At 43.7% G+C, this 17,429-nt stretch overlaps 1 long non-coding RNA gene across 2 annotated transcripts; it reads right to left on the reverse strand.

Moving 5' to 3' along the window:
* Nucleotides 1–3,998: 3,998 nt before the first annotated feature.
* Nucleotides 3,999–11,421, reverse strand: LOC123098629 (uncharacterized). Of its 2 annotated transcripts, none has more exons than XR_006447924.1 (7): nucleotides 10,958–11,421; nucleotides 9,895–10,085; nucleotides 9,129–9,204; nucleotides 7,920–8,008; nucleotides 6,947–7,258; nucleotides 4,724–4,906; nucleotides 3,999–4,166 (listed from the first exon to the last, which is right to left on the reverse strand). It is a non-coding gene; the product is annotated as an uncharacterized lncRNA (long non-coding RNA). The 2 variants fall into 2 exon arrangements; XR_006447923.1 differs by having other exon boundaries at nucleotides 4,001–4,166; nucleotides 9,895–10,052; nucleotides 10,958–11,418.
* Nucleotides 11,422–17,429: the final 6,008 nt, after the last annotated feature.

A 17,429-nucleotide genomic window follows, 5' to 3' on the forward strand; every position in this document is an offset into this window, starting at 1 on the left:
TGAAATGGGGATGACAGAACCCCCGGCACCTCCTCTGAAACCAACTAGGGTTTACTAAAATCATTTTCAATGAACCTGAAATGCCCTTCTAAAATGTCCATCATTTTTGTCTTGGGTTAGAACCTCAAAATTGGTTCACAATTTTCTAGGTCATCTTAAGGTCACTGAATTAAATCATATGCTATTTGCATTTGGGCATTTAAATGCTATATAATAATTTAAATGTCCAAATATTCATGAACTACAATGTTTACTGTTGGAATTATTCCAAACAGTAGCCTTGAGCAGTTTCATGAATTTTGAGATTGTTCTGGTATTTTTATTAAAGCCCTAAAAGTATAGAATAATAGAAAACAGAAACAAATAAAAAGAGAGAGAGACTCACCCGGCCTTACCTGGCAGCCCACTAGCAGCCCAGTAGATAGCCGGCCTGCTAGGCCCAGCCCAGCCCCTCGCGCGTCGTCTTCCTCACGCCTACTGGCGTTGCGCGTGGCGCGCGCATAGCCGAGCCACGGCCACCTCCTGCTAGCCACGCAGCTGCTCCCCCTCGCCCTGGACATCGCCACGCGACCCCCTCGATCCCCTCTCACTTTCCCCTCTCTTCCTGGACTTCCTCCCCTTCTCTACCTCTCGTTCCCAAGCGAGACAGAGAGCCGTCGTCGCCGCCGCTCGCCGCTGTCGTGCCCTGAGCCTCCCCCTCACCTCTTCGACATGCCCAGGGGCTCCGCCACCGTCGCCTACGCCTCTCTGTTGACTCACGCGACTCCAAACGCCGCCGAACGCCGTCTTCGCCTTCGTCTTCAACCTCGGGTACTCGAGCCCGTCTCCGGTCGATTCGGCGCCGCCAGGACCTCCCCGAGCTCGCTGACCCCCTCTTCGGCATCGCTGTGAGCTCCTGCTCCCAACCCTTCTCTCCCCACCGTCGAATCCCTCCTCTAGCCCCCCCTGCCCACCGCGGCCGCAGCCCATCGCCGCCGTGCCCCGTCGCCGTCGTGGCTAGAGCCACTGTCGCTCGAAGCTGAGCACACCACCGTGCTCAGCGTGTCTTCGCGCACCCGTAGCCACCACCAGCTCCTCCTCCCGAACACCCTAGCGAGGAACTCGAGCACGGCCGAACCACGGCCACCGCAAACCTCGTCGCCGGCGTCGATTCCGACGACCATCTAGTCCAGCTGCACCACCCACAGACGTGGCTCAGCCCCAGCTCTCCATAAAACCCAACCACGCCCCAAACTGTGGCCTGTAGCGCAATCCCGACGCGGACGCCGCCGCGATCTGAGGTCGCCGGCGGTTAAACGCCGGCAGCTGACGTGACGCCATTAGCTTAGGCGCTAAACTCGTTTAGTTAGTGCCTGTGTCGATGACATGTGGGTCCCCGAGCCCAATTAGTTTAGTCTAACTTCCTGTTTAGATTAGTGCTAATCTGTGTGGACCCCACGTGTCAGCTTTGACTTTGGTCAAGTCAACGTTGACCAGTCCCACCTGTCATCCACCCAAACCAGTCTGAGACACTGACGTATGGGTCCCACAGGTCAGGTTTGACCTGGCCGACCCAGTTGACCTGCTGATGTCACACCTATGTCATGCTGACGCAGTAAAGCATTTTCTGGATTTAAGTTTATCCAGGAAATTCCAGAAAATAGTGCTAACTTCTAAAAATCATAGAAATTCAACCGTAGCTCAGAATAAAATAATTTATATATGAAAAATTATCAGAAAAATCCAATCTATCCATCTGTACTAGTTTCATGCATGTTTAAACAAGTTAACTTGTTGTTTAGTGCAAAACATGATAAAGCACTATTTAAGATCACAAATGAGTTTGAACTTTGAATCTTTGGTTCAAAATAGCTCAAACCCATCTGGTTGTAGTTGCATTAGCCCAACACACTCATTTTACCATGTCATGATCATGCATCATATTGTGCATTGCATTGATTGTGTTTCTTTCTCTGTTGTCGGTGTTTGTCCCCTCTCAGTAAATGTGGTTCCGACGATTATTCGATGACACTGATGGAGAACTATATTATCTTCAGAAGTGTCAGGCAAGCAAAACCCCCTTGTTCATTCCGATACAATCCCACTTTCTCGCTCCTGCTCTCTTTTACTGCATTAGGACAACAACGATTCAACTGTTACATGCTGCAGTAGTTGAACCCCTTTTTCCTCGGCATGACCTATCATTGCCACAGTAAATAGATGAAACCCACTAGCATGAGTAGGAGTTGTTTGAGCCCTGATGTGCCTACTCATTCATGCTTGTTTGTCATGCCTGCTACTGCTTAGAGTTGAGTCAGGTCTGATTCATCAGGGATGAATTGGAGGTGTGTGAACATGTATTACTGTTGAGAGCTAAGTGTGTGAACACGATTTGGTAAAGGTATCGACGAGAGGCCATGTAGGAGTACATGGTGGGTTGTTTCATTGAAGTCGTCCTTAGGAACTGAGTTCTGTATTTGTGATCCATGATCAGCTACTACCACACATTGGGATCCTTAATTGACTCTCTCGGCTTCTTAACCACCCTTGTCCTCTGACCAGGGGTTGCAAGTAGTTTCTGGTGTTTGTAGTATGCTGGAGGCCGTGCGCAGCGCTGACCCGAGGGGTGGGCTGTGATGCGGTAGGCACGTGGCCGGGCATGCCGGGCGCCCGTTTGGTGTCTCGGAACCCTGTACACATCGTTCGGGGCCGTATGTGGACCTTGGCCGGACTCCCTGCGGATGGAACCTGAATAGGCGATAAACCTGGACTAAAGACTTGAGTGTTTAGGTAGGCCGTGGCCGACACCCTCGCTGGGCTTCCGCTTGAAGGTTACCGAGTACATGTCGTGTAAACGGAGATAAGTGGTGAGAGCGTGTGTGAGGAAGTACACACCAGCAGGGTTAACATCATCTATTCGAATAGCCGTGTCCGCGGTAAAGGACTTCTGGTTTGCCTGTACAGTTCATAGACAAGTGAAAGTAGATACTCTAAAACTCGCAAGATAAGCGTGAGTGCTATGGATGGCCTTCTCGTAGGGAGACGGGAGCGGATCCATAGTGGTGTATTGATATGGTGAATATGTGGACTCATGTGCGCCACCTCAAAAGAGTTACTTGCAATCATAGTTTAGGTTAGCCACTGAGTCAAAGCTGGCTTGCTGCAGTTAAACTCCACTACCCCCTTTATTGATACCGATGCATATGTAGTTAGTTCTGATGTAAGTCTTACTGGGTACATTTGTACTCACGTTTGCCTATTTTATGTTTTTGCAGAGACGTCAGTCTCACTAGTAGTTCCGCGTGGACTTCGACGTTTAGCTTGTTACCTCAGCTACGATCTTGTGCCCTCGACAAGGTCTTGTAGATAGTCAGGCTTTTCAGCCTTCTTCATTTGTAATTGTCTGTCCTCAGACAAGTTAAGCTTCCGCATGTGCTTGTTGCTTGTATGCTTTGTATGTTGGGGTCATGAGACCCATGTTTGTAATACTTGGCTCCTCGAAGCCTAATGAATAAATACTTGAGTCGTAGAGTTATGTTGTGATGCCATGTTGTATTTACACATATCGAGCATATTGTGTGTATGATTGAAATACTTGGTATGTGTGGATCCAACAACCTAGTTGTTTATCCTTGGTAGCCTCTCTTATGGGGAAATGTAGTCTTGTACTTCCATGAGCCATAGTAGTCTGCTACAGCTCGGTTCACAGGAGTCCTGCTAGCCCAGCGCTACTGCTCCGGAACACTTGACTGGCCGGCATGTGATTCACTTCGTTCCTGTATCTGTCCTTTCGGAAAATGTCACGCGATGACATCCGGAGTCCTGCCTAGCCTGCTACAGCCCGGATTCGCACGCTGCTGACCGACATGCTCGATGTTGATTCATGTATGCCTTTTCCCGTAAGTTAGTGCCACTTTGGGTTCACGACTAGTCATGTCGGCACGGGTTCTCTGTCATATGGATGCTAGCGACACTATCATATACGTGAGCCAAAAGGCGCAAACAGTCCCGGGCCATGATAAGGCGACACCCGTGAGAATACCGTACGTGAGGCCGCAAAGTGATATGAGGTGTTACAGGCTAGATCGGTGTGACTTAGAATCGAGGTCCTGACATGGTACTTCTCTCCTCGGTGTCTTGCCACTCTGGGCCCAAGGTTGGCAGTAACTTGTCACCGCCGTGTGCATCTACCGGAAGCACAACACATGCATGTCAAGGAAAGTTTTAACACATCACACATCATGAAACGTAGAAAGGGAATTACTTGTAAATCTGATAAATCAAGCTCATCAGTCAAACGGTCATATTATTATCTTCACTTAGCACATCACAACACATGAGAATAGGTCAAGTTCTTATCAGGAACACTCGATAAAAGATCAAGTGAAGAATATCTCTTCTCGCCCAAACCTATTAAACAAGACCTAGGATCACCTAAGCGGGAAATATAAATAATCGTAGACCGTGACCCATTAGTTACTATACCAAGCTATCTGGACCAAGTGTTTATTCATCTTGAGGTGAGCAGCAACAGTGTCATTCACCAGTCACCACAAACCAAAGCTATCCGGACTAAGATGCTACCGCTACTTACACCAGCAGATTTTTAGCCAATTAAGAAAAGATTGATGACCGGTACATCAACACCGAAACAAATCACCACAAACACCTCCTTGAGCTCGTTGGCCAGCACAGAGGCTGTCATAACTCAAAGGCAAGGTACAGAGCACAGTAGAGGACTTACCGTCGGAGTTATAGCCGATGCCGAACATCACACGACTGCAGATGCTGATGCCAGGACGACATAGTTCATGTTCTTGCCGGTCGACACGCCTGCAGATGCGGACGTCGTTTAACCGGCTCTAATGTTCACGTTGCCTGCTCCAGGGCTTGGGGTGGACGGAGCTTGCTCTCCTGTGCTGGGACCCTGCAGGAATCTACAGAAACTCTCGTCAGTTTCACGACCCACGCAGAACACAGATGCTAGTGCATCTCAGCTTATGAAGCTACAACATAGGTATCCATTGGGCATATAATGTAATAAGGATGCTAATTTGCTGCACAGAACATCACGAGAATCTACTTCTGTTGTCAGTTTTCATGACGCACACAGAACATAGTAGTTTATTTCAACCTAGAAAGCCAAAACATATACATCCATTGGAAATTTATAATATTGTGTCAAAGGATGCTAATTTGTTGTGTGCGGCATCACGGGCAGAGAAAGAAACAAGACGCAATTTCAAACCTACAGAGAAATCGTTTAAAAAAAAGAAACCTAAGAAGAAATTGTATCTAGCACAGTATTGTAGGCCGGAAGAATAACAACAGCCTTGAACGTTGGGGCGCGAAAACATTTGCTAGTAAATATATTGGAAGTAACATCAATTGTACTACAAGTCAAAAGAAATCAGTTCAACAGTAACATCAATTGCACATATTGGAATTTGCGCTCCTTGTAAAGAATGCGCTTTGAGTAGATAAAATTACAGATAAATAAGATGTTGGCGAGGATGCCTACAATGACCTGAAGGTCACGAAGCTAGAGCATCTTGGCAACTAGTGATGTAGGCAACAGGGAAAAAGAGGAAACCAAACTATTCGTTGGAAACCTCGGCAAAGTTGCCGCATAACCACATGAACAACTTAAATAATACTTCAACTAACAAAAAGTACTCCAAAACATTTTATGCTTGCCTCAAGACTCATGGGGGAAGATGTTGGCAAGGATGCCTTCCATAAACCAAATAAGTCAATGAGCTCAAACAACCAAGCAACTAATGATATAGGCAACAGGGAAAAGGAGGAAACCAAACTATATCTTGGAAACCTCAGCAAAGTTGCCTCACTGGATCCCAATGATCAATCAGATCTAGTGATCATAACTTTTGGAACTGCAGAATACATATACTTCATTGCAGCATATAAGCAGTATAGAACTACCGAGTATGTTCACAAGTATGCATACCATATACTCCCTCCGTAAACTAATATAAGAGCGTTTAGAATACTAAAGTAGTGATCTAAACGCTCTTATATTAGTTTACAGAGGGAGTACCTAAGAAGGGCAATGAGCTTGAGCACACAATTGACAATGTTATAGGGAAAGTTGCCGCACCAGATCCCAACGGTAAATTAGATCCAGTGACCAGAGCTCACATATATCAACAGAGTTTGGAGAATACACATACTTCGCTGCAGTATATAGGCAGTGTGGAACTAGGACTACCAAGTATGTTGGCAAGTATGCATACCATACTACACCTAATAAGGTCAATGAGCTTGAGCAGACAATCAACAAATGATATAGGCAACATGGAAAAAGAGGAAATCAAACTGTATCTTGGCAGCCTTGGCAAAGTTGCCCCCAAAATCATGAGATTATGATCCAAAAACTATGATTGGGAGTATAGCAAGCGACCATAAAAAATTAAATATGAACTTATTTTACAAGTGTTGGCATGGAAGCTCATTCATTAAACCATCAGCTTGATAAATATGAAAAATTAAAAATCCAACAGCAAGCATGATTTTGGCAACAAGGAAAAGAGGGAACCAAACTAACTGTTGGTAACCTCGGCAAAGTTGCCATGCTAACTACCGGAACCGGTGTATTGATGTTCAAAAGCAAAGCATCTCCTACAAAAGCAACTAAAAGATATGACCATATGAAGGAATAATATAACTGCTGATAGCAACTTGGCTACTTAAGACACAGTATGAAAAAATATTAAAAAATGCCCAATTATGCAAATCAATGAGACGTAGCACATATGTATGAGAAGGTACATTCCAGAAATTAAAAAAAAAAAGATTCAACTCTCCATCTGATTCAGTAAGGGGGAATTCACCAAGTGTTGTCAAACCCATAAAGGCCACTGTATGGAACTGCTATCTAGCATTAAGAAACAATATGTTGCATATAGATAATGGTAAACTAGCAATACTTCATAATGGATGGGCTTACAGGTTATGGACGTATGACTTGGATAAAATGAACAAGTTTGGCCTTGAGGCCTTGAAGGTCGTCTTCAGCTTCCTGGTTGGCTGCCCGGCCTTCTGGTAGACCAGCGGGAACCTGGTGTCTGACTTGTGAAACTGCTTAGTGCTATCACGCTTGCAGATGCTGAAGTGGACAGTGGCAGTCTTGATGATCTGGGTGCAGGGGGATCTGGCAGTGACGGGAAGCCATCTCTGTACATCTCCTTGACGACGGTACTCCTTGTACATGTTGTGGTATCCAGTCCTGCTTTGGTAACATAACCAGATAGCATTCTTGCTGAAATAAACAGGGCGCCACAAGTAGATCAAATAGATTAAATGATAGGGGTAGAAAGGATGAGCATAGTACTGTGCAAGCAATATTGCCACTGAGATGAATATTTTGTTGTTGAAAGCTACAACTAAAAGCAACTAACAAGGTAATAGATCCAGCTCAATGATTATATATTTTAAGACAAGCATTATCTAAAGCAATGGGTGCTCCATCAAGCGCAGGTTTTCTATTAATGTGCTGCAGAAAGAAGGAAATGTTGATTACATCCTACCCATACAATTGTTATCGAGGACTAGTAGTTGAATTTTCACTTCTGAAGTCTAGTGCTTCATCTGTCAACTCAATAAAGGATAACAGGCCATAACACCATATACATGAACATAGTACATTCCACACGATGTGATTGCTGAGTATAAACAATTTATGGTTGAAACTTCAACTGAAAACTACTAATAAGGTAACAGATCCAGTTCAATGATTAGATATGTTAGGGTAAGCTCTATTTCAACCAATGAGGTATTGTATCAAGCACATGCTTTCTATTGATGTTCTGTAGAACAAAAGACGGTTTTCAGGAGACTAAACAAGAATTAGTTAAATCCTAGTACACTCAAGTTGCAGAAGATCCAAGGCTAGTAGCACAGAAATCTCTATCTAGGATCACCTTAAATAAGGTCCAACTCGCCGTGGAGGACCAAGACGACCAAATTCCTGCAGGAAGCAGCAGGGCCCTTTATGTAACCATGCATTTGCCTACAATCAAGAGAAGCAACTCATCAACTTTAAAATCTTAAAAAATGCCATTTTGTGATACGGTTGTGGTTTACATGCCTATATCAAAGAAAGAAATACTCCCTCCGTCCCATAACATAAGAACATTTTTCAAGCTAACGTAGTTTCAAAAACGTTCTTATATTATGAGACGGAGGGAGTAGCATTTAAAAGGGTGGTGGTGTTTTTAACTTGATGTTCAGCAGGCTATAATTGACATAATGTGCTCTGAAACAACCACGTGGTGTTTACCTAGTGCTGTGCTCAGAGAAAAATCCAGAAGTACCTCTAACCAAGTAAATGTAGAGTAGCATTTCATTTCATAGAACAAAAAACCAACTATATCTATAAGTATAATATGAATTTAAAGAAGACTGGCTAAAGTAGCAGTTTAGATGTTCACAAGCCAAGATATTCACTGTTCATGGGTCTAAATATCCACAATTTATAAATCGCCAACATATGGCCTAAATGGCTCGGGCAGACATGAATAAAACAAACATGCTTCTAAAAAGGAGCAAAACATCATTAGGATTACTCTTACAAACTAGAGATCACATACAGTGGAGATATTGATTGATTACAGTGAATAAATAACACTTCCTTTGTCCGGAAATACTTGTCGGAGGAATGGATGTACCTAGATGTATTTTAGTTCTAGATACATCAATTTTTATCCATTTCTCCAACAAGCATTTCCGGACGGAGGGAGTATTTACTGAACATCAAGATAAAACATAAGGTGCCTCAGCAGCAAAGGAAACATGGTAGTACACGCGCAAGCACACACTAATCAATAATAATCATCCCAAGGCAAAGATAATTCATAGCTCTTTTAACTAACCAGGGCTTAGCATGCCAATACAATGATATATGTCATAACTCAAGCACATTCGTGTAGGCAGAATAGGACCATGCATAGGCAGCGCAACACAGAATCTTGCAAGGCACAAAATATTGTGACATTTCATCGAAGAGAAACAAGATTGTGGTGGCCAGAAGACCACCGCCACAGATCCACACTAGATCATCGGCTTGGCCAGCATAACAGTTGGCTACAAGCCAGACCAGAGAGAGAGAGAGAGAGAGACCAAGGACTCACCTGAAACGAGGAAGAGGCGGCCACCACTGTCGATGTTGTATAAAGCTGGATGACCTCAAAGAATCAGCTCCATTTTCTGGAAAAAAAGAGAGGATGAAACAAAACAAGTAGTACAAAAAACAAAGCTCAAGAAACTCCATATGCCCTAGAATACTAGCACTGCATACCCATATAGATTTATGCCGAATAATATCAACACGTTGATCCTACAGAACAAAGGCATCATGCATACCCATATAGATGTTGGATTGAACAAATACACGAAAATAGCAACTTAAGCAACTCAACATTGGCAATTCACGATGATAACAAATCACATTTAATATAACCACTAACACTTGAGCATCTAGATGATTCCACCCTTATACACAATATATATGACAAGATTAAATAAATATCGGAACACCAAAGTCAAGTATAGTGCCTACTCTGTTCATATACAATCCTACAAACAAAAACCTTCAGATCATAGCATGTCAGCATTATATTCTATCTGATAGCTACCCTGGCATATAAATCCTCAGAAATTAGACACAGCTCATTACCAAACCCTAGTGCAAGTGCAGTGAAGGATTTGTTCCTTTCATATCAAGTTCTACACCAACAAACAGCATATACAGTAGCACAATGGCCAAAAACCATCAGCAAAGCCCAAAACCCAGGAAGTTGCCATGGTGTAATGGCCAGCATCAAATTGATCACGGCTTGATGGCCTTTGGCACACAGAGCATGAAAGGAAGCAGAGGAGAGAAACCGATTGGCTTACCTATGCCGGAGTCGAAGAAGAAGCAGCCATCGGGGACGCAGAGGAAGCAGGGAGGGGGTCGTGTGTCGATGTGAGCTGGGCCGCAAAAGGGAGCTCTCACTCCTTAACCAGCTCTTCCACAACTAGGTGACATGCCTTTGAGCACGCTTGTGCAGGACCTGCGGTGGGGTGGTGAAGATCAAGGTGTGAGCCTGCTGAGAGTATCAAAGTTTGAATTAAAAATGTATGTGGCTGACTAGACAAGGGGTCATGCGTTGCTGTTTACTTTGCTGAGTATTCAGTTGTCCATATATGGAACAACCCATTGGTAAAAGAAACAACTTTTCCTGGTAAAATGGTTCATCCAACGAGCTTCCAATATATTAAGTTATTAACCATGTAAAATTCATGATACCGTGTATGCTTTAAACAATACTGCGACACAAACTCCAGAAAGAACAGGAGCAGATTAATTGTGTGTTGCTCTGGTCAAAATGTTCCTTGGGATTCCAGACCATCAATTATGTATGTACAAACTAGTAGATAATGGATCTTGCAGAACCTAATATGCAGACTACATCCATCAAAATACCTTTTAAAGGGGGTGAATCTAGAAAGACGAACATACATGAACCATAGAATCTGGACCTGCCAGATATACAACTCGTGATTCTAATAGAGATCTTGGTGTGGCATGACAACCCTGAAAAATAGTACTGCCTCGGTTTGAAAATATAAGACGTTTTGCCAAAACGTCTTGTATTTAAAAACAGAGGTGGCACGAAGCAATCCTAGCGCCAAATGAGGCAATCCCTTCATTTCTTTTGTATACGTTTTGACTAGTTAGCCCAATTAGAAGAGGCTGGATGCTTTATTCCCTTGAGCTAGCAAGTAGCAGCAGCACACGGTGCTCACACTCCCACATCCAGTCATCCACGGCAGCCAAGCATGAGCACATTAGCAGTACGGCCAGAGTAATACAACCACGCACAACAGCGCCAACAAAATAGAAACTTGGCACTTGGGCAGCAACGACAGCAACAACAGAGAGAAAGGGAGAGGGAGCGAGCAGGGGAAGAACGACCTGAGGGATGAAAAGCTCGCGGCGGGTGGGGTTTCCTTGGCCCGGCGGCGAGGTCGGGTAAGACCGTAAGAGCACCTCCGCGTCAGACGAGGAGAAGGCGAAAAGGCTCGAGGTCGCCCACGGCGGCGCCGTCGATGTACGCGGTGGAGCACAGGAGGAAGAGGACGACCGTGGCGGAGACGCCGGCCGGCCGGCCGTGGCGCAAAACCGCACGGCGGGCGGCGCGCGACCTCCGGCGCTCCTCCACGGATCTGGAAGCGCCATGGCCTGCCCGTTCTGGTGCCCTGCCTAGGTTAGGGAGAGAAGGTGAGGGGATGGGGAGAGGGTGGGGGGCGGTGGCGGTGGGGCACCGAGGTCAACGGCGGCGGCGGCCATGTGGGTGGGAGGCAGGCAGGCAGACAAGGGAGAGGGAGAGAATTGCATCGGGGCTGGAGGTGAGGTGCGGGTTAGGTTGCCCTTCTTCTTTTTGGTCAATTTTGCGCGCGTACCGTCAATTTTGGCACTACTGAACTAGCATCTGCCTAAAAATATAGTACTACCTCCTTTCCGGTTTATAGGCCTTAATTCAAAACTCTCACCAACTAAAGTAGATGGTGAATGATAGAACAATTTTTGTAGTTTGCAAAACCACTCAATTAATACGCTTGTTTTTCTCAAAAATTGTGTTTACCAATGCATTAATTGCAATGCATGCATGCATAAAGTACATGCATTGGTCAATTTTCTCTTAATACTTGCATACAATGATTTATTCACTAGTAGAAAAAGGATCATATATCCCGGTTGGTAAGGGTCTTTTGTCCCGGTTGTTGAACCGGGACTAAAGGGTCGTTACTAATGCTCTAGCCCTTTACCGGTTCTTACACTAACCGGGACAGATGGGCCTCCACGTGGCCGCTGTGGCCAGCCCAGGCAGGAGGGCCTTTGGTCCCGGTCGGTGACACCAACCGGGACCAAAAGGCATCCACGCGTCAGCATTTCAGTGGCTGGGGTTTTTGTTTTTTTTAAAAGGGGAGGGTTTAGGGGGTAATTTAGGGTGTGTAAGCTAGCTAACAGAGACAACTGTCCTCTCTTATTTCCGTGCTTGATTTACCAATGCTACTGCTATGCCTAAACATGGTTTAGATTAAAGTGAAGGCAACATGTGGTGCATGTCGAAAGTAATATTAATCCTAACTTGATCAAGTTTGGATTAGTACTACTTTCGACATGCACCACATGCTTGTTGCCTTCACTTCATTCCAATCCATGTTCGTTTCACCCACTGACATATAATAACTCTTCATGACCGCATCATGCATCATCATAATAACAAGTCCTACTAATCATCATCATACAAATTTTACTCGTTATTAATAACAAGTCATACGATCATCATCCTCATAGTCATCGAACCAACCATACTTAATTGTTCTTAGCACATGATCATCAGTATTAGGTAGGACCTAAATACCCTCTTTCAGATAAAATAGCATAAAACAATATAGACCCCGACTCTCCATTATGGAGAATGGAGATCATCATGTCTCCAATTTTTGCGCTTCGCTTCCTTTTGCTTCCAAGAACCTCCTTGCGACTGTCCATACATTTTTTCCATTCTTTGATTTTCATGTCTCCACTTCTTTTAGAAATCCGGTATGGACAGTTGAGATTCGTAGGATGACCTGGTTGTATGTTCAAAACATCAAGGCTACCATTCTGATACATTAAATGAGGCACACAATCCTCTGGGATTATCTGTTGAAAAACATAGTAATAACTTCATAGTTAGCAATGATGTACTAGTTTTAGAAGTATGCAAAAGATGCACGGATGTCGTAATAGTAAGAAATCTTACCAGGGTATCTCCATAGTAGTTACCGTAGTTCAACACGTGCACTAGTGGCACGTATTGACCATAATGTGGAGGAGTTTTACAATAGATATTGTAATTTTCAAGATCAGTACAAAATCCGACCAGATGAGTTTTCTCCTTATAAGTTAACTCAGAGCCATCAGTGTAGTAGGTTCTGTCTACCATGTTCCGCACATTGTTTGAACAATCAAAATAAGCTGTCAATGAAAATAAGCTGTCAACTATTTTGAAATGAACAATATAAATTAGCTAATAACTATGTTTGAGAAACTCACATAGCGGTAGAATTGGAGGCGTATCAACAAGGACCCAAATGTCCATATTGTCTTGCTCGATGTCAGGATCACCAAGATCCATGGTGACAAGCATACCCTCATCAAAACCATACATCTTGCAAAATGCTTCCCAATTTTTGCAACCAAAATGGGTTACGCTCTCAGAATTATACAGATTTACTTCAAAATCTATATCATGATGGGTCCTTAGGTGAATTTTCTTTGTTTCCATACTTTCATGGTCTTCAAAACACATCCTCTCCAAGACGTAGCGTCTTGCATGGCATGGGATAAGCTAGTCGAATTGTAAAAGATGAAAAGTACACGTTGAAATAGTTGAAGTCGTGCTTAATTACGAAAAAATAACACTTGTCGTCGTTGCGTACCGTTTCAACATCGAAGGTCTCCTCCAGCTTAATACTGAAGCGCCGATCTTCGTCCAGGTGAGGCCTGTCGCACAGACCTCGGTCGTCGTGGCACTAGTCGCACTCCCCCGGGAGATTTTCGTCGTCCGAGTACGACATTTCCTATGTTCATAATTCAAATATTAAACGTCTACAATTAAATATATGTACTAAAAAACCTAAGTTAGATCATTATTATTCATCACGGGTTGACTATCGGTTTGTCGAGTTTTTTCTTGAAAACTCTCAGCTCACGTGGTGTATACATTCGACCGTTGGTGATGGTCGCTCCTCCTTTCATCCCCGAATGCATTACACCAAAATGTCTAGAACACGGGAATGAAGGAGAAGCGACCCCCACGACAACAGTCGGGATTCTTTGTCCTCTCATATATGGTGGAGACTCAATAGACTTAAAGTCAACCCGAAATATCGTTTAATTATCTTTCTAAAACCGGTTCGTGGCTGGTGTCACCTCGAGGTCGGAGGGGGTCGGTGACGGGGACGACGGCGGGGATGATGGAGGGGGCTCCTAGATTTATGCGAAAACAAAACCCTATAAGCTATCAACTAATCATATGCATACGCCTTGCATAGTGCTCTCTAATTTTAGCATTCAAAGTAGGAGTAGTTTTCCAATTTGAGCATTCAATAAGCAAAATCAAATCACAAAATAAAGTAGTATTCAAATTAGGATGCATTCAATTATAAGCAAAACTACATCATCTCCATGCGTCCGTACATCGTCGAATATTATCACTAATACACCTCGAATACTATCATACATATCGCCAGTACAGCTAGAACCGTAGCGCCCGACGGGTATCGGCGCGGGCGGTGGACACCCAAAGGGAAGGAACCATCACAGGATCATAGCTCCAGTGAGATCCCTGAAGAACCTGCCAGGTATTGTTGAACCTGCCCTCCAACGCAACCATGTAGCGACGGACATGTTGGTCCTCCTCGCTGACACGGTGACGTACCACCTCCGCGGTGTCCGGAAGCCTCGGCACCATCACTGGCCCACGCGACCGCCACCAAAAAAGGATCGGGTCAACGACGGGCTGGCTCCTCACCAACCTACGCCCCCGGAAGGTAGCACCTCCCAAAACCAGTCCGGCGGATCCCAGTCCCGGACATGGCCCTCTGATCAAGCCGGCCTCCTCCGCCGAGTCGACGACGAGGATGCGGGATTGGCATCGTCGACGTCGATGCGGGAATAATTGCTTTAACTAAAAAAATAAACTAGTTCTATTAAATTTCTTGCTAAAAATAAACTACTTCTATATATAGTAAAATAAAGTAGTTTTATTAAATTAACTGGTTCAACTAGCTACTAAGCACTTACTATAAATAAAATAAAGTAGTACTTACTAAAAACAAACTACTTCAACATATAGTAAAATAAAGTAGTTTTATTAAATAAACTAGTTCAACTACTAAGCACTTACTATAAATAAAATAAAGTAGTACTTACTAAAAATAAACTACTTCTATATATAGTAAAATAAAGTAGTTTTATTAAATCAACTAGTTTAACTACTAAGCGCTAACCTAAAATCAAGTAGTACTTAGTAATTTTACTTTTTCCTCTACAGTAACCTAAAATGCACTAACCTAAAATCGATATCTACTAACAACCTAAATAAAAAATTAATACATATATGAAAAAAACATATATAAACAAAAAAATGCTATGAACATTATATTCATACATACATAGCCACATCCATTCATCATATAGCTACCACATACATATATACATTATATATATATATATGAAAAAAATGCAATGAACAAAACAAATACACATTATATGAAAAAAAGCACTGAACAGAGTCGGGGGCGGCCGGCGAGGGCGTCGGCGACGGCCACGATGGGGGGCGCGGGCCGGGGCAGGGGCGTGGCCGGCGACGACGGCGACGATGGGGGCGGGTCGTGGCGCAGGGGCGCGGCTGGGCGTGCTCGGGGGCGGCAGAGGGCGACGGCGTGGGTGGCGGACGACGTCGGCGTGGGCTCGGGGGCGGTGGGCGGCTTCGGCGTGGGCTCGGGGGCACGGGCGTCGGCGACGGCGGCGGGGCAGCCTTGCGGCGTCAAGGAGGTCGGCGTCGTCGGGGGCAACTGGCGATGAAATTCTGAATTTTCGCCAAGTGTTTCTTATATAGGAAAGGCTTTGGTCCCGGTTCGTCGCACCAACCGGGACCAACGCCACCTTTAGTCCCGGTTGGTGCCACCAACCGGGACAAACGGCCTCTTTTCAGTAGCCCAAAGGGCGGGAAGCGGCGGCCTTTGGTCCCGGTTGGTGGCACCAACCGGGACTAAAGGGGTGGCATTGGTACCGGTTGGCGCCACGAACCGGTACCAATGCACCCCTTTAGTCTCGGTTGGTGCCACCAACCGGGACCAAAGGCCTTGTGCTGCTGCGCCCGCGTCGAAAGTTTAGTCCCACCTCGCTAGTTGAGAGGGGCGCGCAGTGGTTTATAAGCCCCACTGCTGCACCCCTCTCGAGCTCCTCTCCATTGCAGGCTTACGGGCCTAATTGTCACTGCTATGCCTGATGGGCTTACTAGGCCTTCTGCGGGCCTGAATCCTCGCCCATCGATGGGTTTCTAGTCGTATTCAGGCTATGGTGGCCCAGTAGGTGGCATATTTTTTATTTTTTGCCTGTTTTTTTGTTTTATTTTTTGCTTTATTTATTTTGTTTTGTTTCTACTTACAACAAAAAACTTATTTGTTTTATTTTATTTTGTTTCTAATTACTTATTTATTTTACTTTATAATAATTCTTTTTGCTATTAAAGTTTCTATAAAAAAGTTCTTTATGAAAATTATTTTTGCTTTTAATGATTTTGAACAGAAAATACTTCGATAATTTCAGTTGCATCAATTTTATATGATTTTAGTTTCAATAATACTAGAGGTTTCTTATAATGTTTTGAACAGAAAATACTTTGTTAATTTTAGTTTAATAAATTTTATTAAAGTTTATTTTATTTTGTTTCTACTTATATATTTTTAATAAAGTTTATATTATTTTGTTTCTAATTACTTATTTATTTTATTTGTTATTTTTCATGCATTTACTAATTATTTTGAGCTATAAGACCCTAAAATTGAAAAGCATTTCAAATGAACTCTGAAAAGGTTGAAAGTTGGCATGATATCATCATTTCATCCACATAGCATGTGCAAGAAAGTTGAGAGGGTTACGGCAAAAACTGGATGCACTTCGTGTACAAAACGGACAATCCCTTTCAAAGTATCACGATTTCATACGGAAACTCGTCTGTTACAAAGAGATTTCATTTTTTAAAACTTATTTGAACTCCTGACTTTTTGTGTGTTCAAAATGCACCATTCAAAGCCACATCATCATTTTTCAATCCTTCCTGACTTCATTTGTTATTTTTCATGCATTTACTAATTATTTTGAGCTATAAGACCCTAAAATTGAAAAGCATTTCAAATGAACTCTAAAAAGGTTGAAAGTTGGCATGGTATCATCATTTCATCCTGTAGCGACCCGACCTCAGACGGTCAAGTCTCTGTGTATCTGTGCCATCCCTGGATCAGTATGCTGGCACACACAGTACATCAATGTAAATATCAAAGTGCAATCACATGTATAAATAACGTAAAACTGATATATACCTCATAAGTCTCAGCGGAAACAAACAATCGGGTGTGGAGTCCCATCAACGCCATCGGCAGGTTGAGTGTAGACCGTAACCCAATCAATGAAACTCACTCGTCGTAGAAATAATCCTGCAACATGATACATTGCAGCCGTGTAGGTCAGTACATTGAATGTACCGGCAAGATCACTGTAATAAAAACAGATGATAAACTATACTATATGCAATATGGCTTTGTGGCTCTGTATCTGAGTTTTGTTTGCGTAAAAGCTGGTTTTATTTTCCTATAACAAAGGAACATCA

The sequence above is a fragment of the Triticum aestivum genome, chromosome 4D, assembly GCF_018294505.1.
Source record: "Triticum aestivum cultivar Chinese Spring chromosome 4D, IWGSC CS RefSeq v2.1, whole genome shotgun sequence".
Classification (NCBI taxonomy): Eukaryota; Viridiplantae; Streptophyta; class Magnoliopsida; order Poales; family Poaceae; genus Triticum; species Triticum aestivum.